We start from the raw sequence: 9,200 nt of genomic DNA on the forward strand, positions 1-9,200 counted from the left end.
AGGCCTCTGCGACACCCCAGCCGCGCTCTCACCTCACACGATGGCAAGGCAAGTGCGATTGATGGTCAAGCGACCCTCAGACAGGCGTAGCCCCGGGACGAACCCGGGGCCGCAAAGTGCGTTCAAAGTGTCGATGATCAATGTGTCCTGCAATTCACATTAATTCTCGCAGCTAGCTGCGTTCTTCATCGACGCACAAGCCGAGTGATCCACCGCTAAGAGTTGTGCGTTTTTTTCGGCTTGGTGTTTTGTTCCCCGGAGGGTCCCAAGCCCGGACCGCCCAACGCTTCTCTCCCTCTATGCCCACGCATAGAGGGTTGGTAGAAGCCCCATCCTTGGCACGGCCCGGAGGTGTGTATCAGTCGATCATCAAATGACAAGGGTTTCACCGAGATTTTGTTGTCAGGGCGCTCGCGAGGCGACACGCATCGGGGTCAAACGCCTGAGCCCACCGTCCGACACGCACCACGGCCAACAGAGGCAGGGTCTCTGCTGCCACCGATTGCCGGGAGAAGAGAGAGAGTGACAGGCAGACAGACAAGACAAACAAACATGACAGTAGACAACAAGGCCAGAAAAACGAACTGAGTGGGGTACAAGCCGACCGCGTGAAAACACCCCACTGTGGGGGGTAGAAATCCGTGTGGACGGGCAGGTACATTCTCTCGAACGTTCAACTTGGCTGCTGCTGCTGCTGCTTGCTTGCTTGCTTGCTGCTGGCTGCTAACAAGCTCTCGACACCGACAAACAGACACTCGAGTCTTTAAACCGCCGCCCCCCAAACAGCTCGCGGGAGCCAGAGTGGAGAAGCGTCTAGGTACCCTGTACCGGTAAAGGGAGAGTGACTAGATCGACCAAAGTTGCACTACGGGGGGAAAAGAAAGCCGGGCCTGCATCACCGGTTCAAATCCCAGCAGAGCTCACAGTGGCCGTTCGCCGAGGTCCCGACGACGAGCCGCCAGGCAGCACGCGAGCCCGCAGAAGCTCCCTTCAATTCGACTGCGGTGTTAATGCTTGCAAGACGGTGGCAAAGTCCATTGTTGTCCGATCCGGACGAGAAGAGGGGAGCAGCAGAGCTTGCGTGTGAGAGAGAGAGAGAGGTTGAGAGATAGGCTCGGCACAAGATAAGAGATGATGCACGAGACTGGAAGAGACGGAAGTCGAAAGAAGGGCCGCAGGCCAAGGTCACACAGGGGGAAGCCAACGAACAGCAAAGACATGAGGCGGAGGCGTCAGTAGGCAGCAGAATTAGAAAAGCAAAGAGGGCCAGGCTTTTTGTTGCATCAAAGTCAAGCCAGGACACCTCCCCATCTCGCCATCTTCTCTTTTTTTCTCTGCCTGTCATTGAACCGCAAAAGTCCATGCTGAACGAAGAACCACCCAAGCGTGCCAGGGCCGTCCCTGTCTCAAGCCGACCGAAACCAACTGCCGTGCGCACACACACACATCACCTTTTCGGTGCACCGTTCAAATTCCACCCCAACTCCTCCAACTCGGGCTCTCTGACCGATCTAAACTCGTTTGCTATCCCGGACCGGTGCGACTGTTTTGCCTGTTCGTGCGAGTTCGGCGAGTTTTTGTTTGGAATGTAACCTCTCGCCCGCGCAAGAGGCGCCGGACGCGGCCGACCATGGCTCCGGGCAGATGCAAGAAGCAAACCCCGGGAAGCTCTCCTGCTGGTGTGTGTGCGTGTGTAACAGTACAAAAAAAGCCGACACAACGAAAGCCCACCTTGCCGGGCTCGCGACCAGGCCGACCGTCCAATACGATGCAAACGACACAACTCGGACCATTAGCACACCACTTTGTGTGAGGCACAGAAGGGTTTTTTGGTGTTTTTGCATCAGGCTGAGCTCGCGCACGCGCGCGGAACCACCGTCAGGACGGAAGACCAACCAAGTCGCGAGAACACGCTCGGGGTAAAGCTAGCGAAATACGACCTTTCTTTATTAGCCACCACCACCATCACCACCACCACCACCAACAATCGCTTTGTCTTGCTGGGCACATGGCCTCCCCACCACAGAGAGGTTGGTGCCGGGTTCAACTTAATTGTGTTTGCAACCGGTAACCGTCAAGGCAAGAAAAACCACTCACACAACAACAACCTACACCACGCGTGCGTGTGTCTGTCTGCGTGCGCGTTTCTTTGCTGAAATTTGCCAGAGAAATAGCGTCTTCAGCTAGCAGAACGGGACGCACTGAGCACACAAGATTTCGTGCACAAGACGCGGACACCCGCTCCGCTGCCTGAATAGGACCACTGAGAATCACAGGACGTCTCGGACTCACGCGAAAGAGTTTCAAGGACAAAGAGAAGGGCGCGGCCAAGGAAGAAAACACCGGGAGCTGCGCCGACACCCTCTCTCTGACTCGCCGTGTGCATGCCCGTCTTGTCACCAGCGACAGAAACGAGAGGAAACCCTGAAATAGCCTGAACACCAGCCTCTCTCTATACTGGGCCGACCCGGGGACTCCCACTACGGACGCGAGTCACCAAATCGGTCGTACGGGCCCACTGAGCGCACGACACAGGGGAATCTCGTTGCAAACACTGCGTGTGCATACGTTGCTCACAAAGCTCAATGGGGTCACAGGCCCTGACCCGCTCAGAGGCACCTGTGTGACAAGACAACAAATGGAACTCGCTGGAATGTTTCTGCTGTCTTGTCATTTTAGACGGACCCACTGAGCGCACAACACAGTGGAACTCTCTGACAAACACTGCTTGTGCGTTAGCCCCAGTAAACAACTCAGTGGGGTCACAGGCCCTGACCCGTTCAGAGGCACCTGTGTGACAAGACAACAAATGAAACTCGCTGGAATGTTTCTGCTGTCTTGTCATTTTAGACGGACCCACTGAGCGCACAACACAGTGGAATCTGACAAAACACTGCTTGTGCATTAGCCCCAGTAAACAACTCAGTGGGCTCACAGGCCCTGACCCGTTCAGAGGCACCTGTGTGACAAGACAACAAATGGAACTCGCTGGAATGTTTCTGCTGTCTTGTCATTTTAGACGGACCCACTGAGCGCACAACACAGTGGGATCTGACAAAACACTGCTTGTGCATTAGCCCCAGTAAACAACTCAGTGGGGTCACAGGCCCTGACCCGTTCAGAGGCACCTGTGTGACAAGACAACAAATGAAACTTTAAAGACGCTGGCATGTACGTCTTGTTTCTGCTGTCTTGGACGGGCCCACTGAGCGCACAACACAGGGGAACTTGGTGCAAACACTGCGTGTGCATAAGCCATAAAACACAAGCTCAGTGGGGTCACAGGCCCTGACCGGTTCAGAGGCACCTGTGTGACAGACAGCAAATGAAACTTAGACGCTGGAATTATTTATATGTTTCTGCTGTCTGTCTACGATTTCAGATTCACACTTAGAGTTTTTTGTCATTAAGTCATAAAAGCCACAAAACCATTTTAATATGACTTTCCAATACACTTTGAAAGGTCTCTATATTGATAAAATGAGCCTTTTAGCAAAGTAACACTTTTCGGGCATTTTCAAAGTGCTCCCGCTGAGTGAATTTTGTTCTGAAAATCGTGTTCCCGAAAATCTCCGGGCACCCCGCCAACCCCCCCTGCCAGAAATGACAAGTGTCAAATCAGCGGGTCAAACGGCCACCTCTATCCGACCAGGAGCACCCAAATCCCCGCAAATGGCACTTTTTTTTTTCTTCATCGGGACTTCCGACTAGGTTAATGATTTCCCAAGCTGCAACTCATAAACTATGTCCTGAGACACTTGCCAGAAATGACACATGTCAATTTGGCGGTAGCAACTCACTTTCCCAAGCCGGAAAGCATCACCCGAGGCCGGCGTGAAGCGGCCGAATCTTTTCTCACCGGACTTCCGTGATTTGGTTAATCATGTCTCGAAATCAAAAAATGCACATGTCAATTTGCCGGGAGCAACTCACTTTCCCAGGCCGGGAAGCAACACCCGAGGCCCGCAAAAGGCGGCCGAATATTTTCTCATCGGACTTCCATATTTTGGGGGTTGGATTCTCTCCCGCATTCCAGCCCCCTGGCCACGGGTCGCTCATTCACTTTCAGCCCGGGCCTTGCCAATTTGGTTAATCAGTTAGCCATGCACCAGACTCGGCCTCGCCTTTTTCATTTATGGTTAATGATGTGCCCAGGCTGGGACTTAGTCTCTCCAGCAGCCAAAACTTTTCACTGGTTAATGAGGTGCCCAGCCCGGCACTTAGTCTCTCTCCCCAGCAAGCTTACTTGGTCGGCCGACATTTGGATCCATTTTCGGGGCTTAATCGGGTCGAATACGGTCCCTTACGCAAGGGGAGCCGAAGCCCCGGCCTCTGCCAGGCGTCAGGCTGCCGTTTTTTAAGCCCGACCAAAAACCCGAAAATTGGTTAAAAATGGAAATAAATTTCCACCCAAAAAGGGTTAAAAGTCGGTTGGACGGCAGCCCTGGTCGGTCTCTGCAGACCTGGAGGCCCTAGACAGTAATCTGGAAAACAGACAAAGTCTCGAGAAACCACCTCCTACCATTCTCCAGGTACCCCGCCAATCCCCCCTGCCAGAAATGACAAGTGTCAAATCAGCGGGACGGATTTGACTTTTGTGACCGACCGCTGGAACTTTTTTCGGCTACAGGCAGTCAAATTTTTCTCCTTCCGGACTTCCAGTACAACTTTGAACGGCCATATCTCCGCACTCCCGCGTCGGAGCCAAGCCGTTTTTACACCGTTAGACGCGGCTTCCCGTGCCCGTTCGAATGCCGCCCTGCTCGGCGGAAAAGGAGAATTTTTTTATTTTTCGGCCGATTTCGGGAAAAAAATTTCCCGCTCTGAACTCGGATTTTTCGGCTTTAATCGTTTCGTATACGGTCCCTTACGCAAGGGAGCCGAAGCCCCGGCCTCTGCCGGGCGTCAGGCTGCCGTTTTTAAGCCCGACCAAAAACCCGAAAATTGGTTAAAAATGGAAATAAATTTCCACCCAAAAAGGGTTAAAAGTCGGTTGGACGGCAGCCCGGGTCGGTCTCTGCAGACCTGGAGGCCCTAGACAGTAATCTGGAAAACAGACAAAGTCTCGAAAAACCACCTCCTACCATTCTCCAGGTACCCCGCCAATCCCCCCTGCCAGAAATGACAAGTGTCAAATCAGCGGGACGGATTTGACTTTTGTGACCGACCGCTGGAACTTTTTTCGGCTACAGGCAGTCAAATTTTTCTCCTTCCGGACTTCCAGTACAACTTTGAACGGCCATATCTCCGCACTCCCGCGTCGGAGCCAAGCCGTTTTTACACCGTTAGACGCGGCTTCCCGTGCCCGTTCGAATGCCACCCTGCTCGGCGGAAAAGGAGACATTTTTTTTTTTTCCGGCCGTTTTCGGGAAAAAATTTTCCCGCTCTGAACTCCGATTTTACGCCTTTAATCGATTCGGAGACGGTCGCTTACGCAAGGGAGGCGAAGCCCGGGCCTCTGCCGGGCGTCAGCCTGCCGTATGTAAGCCCGTCCGAAGCATGAGTTCCCACTTTTGGTTATCCAGTTGTCAATTTTAAAATTTCAGTTAATCAGTTGCCTGCTTGGTTAATCATTTGTCGCTCTGACATTTGGTTAACCAGTTGTCGATGTTCGAAATTCAGTTAGTGAGTTGCCTCTTTGAAATTTCAGTTAATGAGTTGGCCCTTTGGTTACTCATTTGTCCCTGTGTCTTTTGGTTAACCAGTTGTCGATGTTCGAAATTCAGTTAATGAGTTGCCTCCTTGGTTAATCATTTGTCGCTCTGACTCTTGGTTAACCAGTTGTCGATGTTCGAAATTCAGTTAATGAGTTGCCTCCTTGGTTAATCATTTGTCGCTCTGACATTTGGTTAACCAGTTGTCGATGTTCGAAATTCAGTTAATGAGTTGCCTCCTTGGTTACTCATTTGTCGCTCTGGCTTTTGGTTAACCAGTTGTCGATGTTCAAAATTTCAGTTACTGAGTTGCCTCTTTGAAATTTCAGTTAATGAGTTGGCCCTTTGGTTACTCATTTGTCCCTGTGTCTTTTGGTTAACCAGTTGTCGATGTTCGAAATTCAGTTAATGAGTTGCCTCCTTGGTTAATCATTTGTCGCTCTGACTCTTGGTTACCCAGTTGTCGATGTTCGAAATTCAGTTAATGAGTTGCCTCCTTGGTTAATCATTTGTCGCTCTGACTCTTGGTTAACCAGTTGTCGATGTTCGAAATTCAGTTAATGAGTTGCCTCCTTGGTTAATCATTTGTCGCTCTGACTCTTGGTTAACCAGTTGTCGATGTTCGAAATTCAGTTAATGAGTTGCCTCCTTGGTTAATCATTTGTCGCTCTGGCTTTTGGTTAACCAGTTGTCGATGTTCAAAATTTCAGTTAATGAGTTGCCTCTTTGAAATTTCAGTTAATGAGTTGGCCCTTTGGTTACTCATTTGTCCCTGTGTCTTTTGGTTAACCAGTTGTCGATGTTCGAAATTCAGTTAATGAGTTGCCTCCTTGGTTAATCATTTGTCGCTCTGGCTTTTGGTTAACCAGTTGTCGATGTTCAAAATTTCAGTTAATGAGCTGCTCTTATGTTCTATGATTTCCGACCTTGACAACTCATTAACCAGTGTTTCAAACAATGCACCAGGCCATTTGACGACCCCAACTCGGTTCCACAAGCGGGAAAGCAGCACCCCAAGGCCCGGTAAGGGGGCCGAATACATTCCCATCGTGAATTCCGTCCCAAATGTGAATGACAAGTTTTCAGTTAATCAGTTGCCTGCTTGGTTAATCATTTGTCGCTCTGACATTTGGTTACCCAGTTGTCGATGTTCAAATTTCAGTTAATGAGTAGCCTCTTTGAAATTTCAGTTAATGAGTTGGCCCTTTGGTTACTCATTTGTCCCTGTGTCTTTTGGTTACCCAGTTGTCGATGTTCGAAATTCAGTTAATGAGTTGCCTCCTTGGTTAATCATTTGTCGCCCTGACTCTTGGTTAACCAGTTGTCGATGTTCGAAATTCAGTTAATGAGTTGCCTCCTTGGTTAATCATTTGTCGCTCTGACATTTGGTTAGCCAGTTGTCGATGTTCGAAATTCAGTTAATGAGTTGCCTCCTTGGTTAATCATTTGTCGCTCTGGCTTTTGGTTAACCAGTTGTCGATGTTCAAAATTTCAGTTAATGAGTTGCCTCTTTGAAATTTCAGTTAATGAGTTGGCCCTTTGGTTACTCATTTGTCCCTGTGTCTTTTGGTTAACCAGTTGTCGATGTTCGAAATTCAGTTAATGAGTTGCCTCCTTGGTTAATCATTTGTCGCTCTGGCTTTTGGTTAACCAGTTGTCGATGTTCAAAATTTCAGTTAATGAGTTGCCTCTTTGAAATTTCAGTTAATGAGTTGGCCCTTTGGTTACTCATTTGTCCCTGTGTCTTTTGGTTAACCAGTTGTCGATGTTCGAAATTCAGTTAATGAGTTGCCTCCTTGGTTAATCATTTGTCGCTCTGACTCTTGGTTAACCAGTTGTCGATGTTCGAAATTCAGTTATTGAGTTGCCTCCTTGGTTAATCATTTGTCGCTCTGACTCTTGGTTAACCAGTTGTCGATGTTCGAAATTCAGTTAATGAGTTGCCTCCTTGGTTAATCATTTGTCGCTCTGGCTTTTGGTTAACCAGTTGTCGATGTTCAAAATTTCAGTTAATGAGTTGCCTCTTTGAAATTTCAGTTAATGAGTTGGCCCTTTGGTTACTCATTTGTCCCTGTGTCTTTTGGTTAACCAGTTGTCGATGTTCGAAATTCAGTTAATGAGTTGCCTCCTTGGTTAATCATTTGTCGCTCTGACTCTTGGTTAACCAGTTGTCGATGTTCGAAATTCAGTTATTGAGTTGCCTCCTTGGTTAATCATTTGTCGCTCTGACTCTTGGTTAACCAGTTGTCGATGTTCGAAATTCAGTTAATGAGTTGCCTCCTTGGTTGATCATTTGTCGCTCTGGCTTTTGGTTAACCAGTTGTCGATGTTCAAAATTTCAGTTAATGAGTTGCCTCTTTGAAATTTCAGTTAATGAGTTGGCCCTTTGGTTACTCATTTGTCCCTGTGTCTTTTGGTTAACCAGTTGTCGATGTTCGAAATTCAGTTACTGAGTTGCCTCCTTGGTTAATCATTTGTCGCTCTGGCTTTTGGTTAACCAGTTGTCGATGTTCAAAATTTCAGTTAATGAGTTGCCTCTTTGAAATTTCAGTTAATGAGTTGGCCCTTTGGTTACTCATTTGTCCCTGTGTCTTTTGGTTATCCAGTTGTCGATGTTCGAAATTCAGTTAATGAGTTGCCTCCTTGGTTTATCATTTGTCGCTCTGGCTTTTGGTTAACCAGTTGTCGATGTTCGAAATTCAGTTAATGAGTTGCCTCCTTGGTTAATCATTTGTCGCTCTGGCTTTTGGTTTACCAGTTGTCGATGTTCGAAATTCAGTTAATGAGTTGCCTCCTTGGTTAATCATTTGTCGCTCTGGCTTTTGGTTAACCAGTTGTCGATGTTCAAAATTTCAGTTAATGAGCTGCTCTTATGTTCTATGATTTCCGACCTTGACAACTCATTAACCAGTGTTTCAAACAATGCACCAGGCCATTTGACGACCCCAACTCGGTTCCACAAGCGGGAAAGCAGCACCCCCAAGCCCCGGTAAGGCGGCCGAATACATTCCCATCCTGAATTCCGTCCCAAATGTGAATGACAAGTTTTCAGTTAATCATTTGCCACCTTGGTTCATCATTTGCCACTCTGACTTTTGGTTTCCCAGTTGTCAGTTTTCACATTTCAGTTACTGAGTTGACTTTGTCTTTCTCACTCTGTGTATCTCTATCTTCTCTCTGTCTCTCTCAGTGTATGCGAGTGTCTGTGTGTGTTCCACTGCCGCCCGGCCAACCGGGTCCAAAGGCCCGCCACGTTACACACGAAAAACCCCGGTCTCGCTTCGGAGCGACGGGCACCCGGCTTCTCGGTGTCGGACCGACTCCGTTCAGATACCGCTGGATGCCCCTTGCCCCTGGCTTGCTCTGGCAGCCGGCGCGTGCAGGCCGCCCCCTGCCCCGCCGTCTCAGTGGTCGGAAAGCGGTCTCCAGCCAACGGCTGTACCTCGGCCGCGGAAAGAGGCAGCTACACAAGCGAGGTACTGCTCTGTGCGGCCCCGCCACCCCGTTCAGCTGCCGTTGTCCCCGACCGGATCGGACTTTCCTTCC

The 9,200-nt window shown here is 49.3% G+C and overlaps 1 non-coding gene across 1 annotated transcript; it reads right to left on the reverse strand.

The window, feature by feature from the left end:
• Window positions 1–70: 70 nt before the first annotated feature.
• Window positions 71–224, reverse strand: LOC147086996 (5.8S ribosomal RNA). The gene has a single exon (XR_015075691.1). It is a non-coding gene; the product is annotated as a 5.8S ribosomal RNA (ribosomal RNA).
• Between the last annotated feature and the right edge of the window lie 8,976 nt (window positions 225–9,200).

The sequence above is a fragment of the Somniosus microcephalus genome, unplaced genomic scaffold (genome assembly GCF_052327205.1).
Source record: "Somniosus microcephalus isolate GS21.2 unplaced genomic scaffold, FLI_Smic_1.0 unresolved_chr6, whole genome shotgun sequence".
NCBI classification, from domain to species: Eukaryota; Metazoa; Chordata; class Chondrichthyes; order Squaliformes; family Somniosidae; genus Somniosus; species Somniosus microcephalus.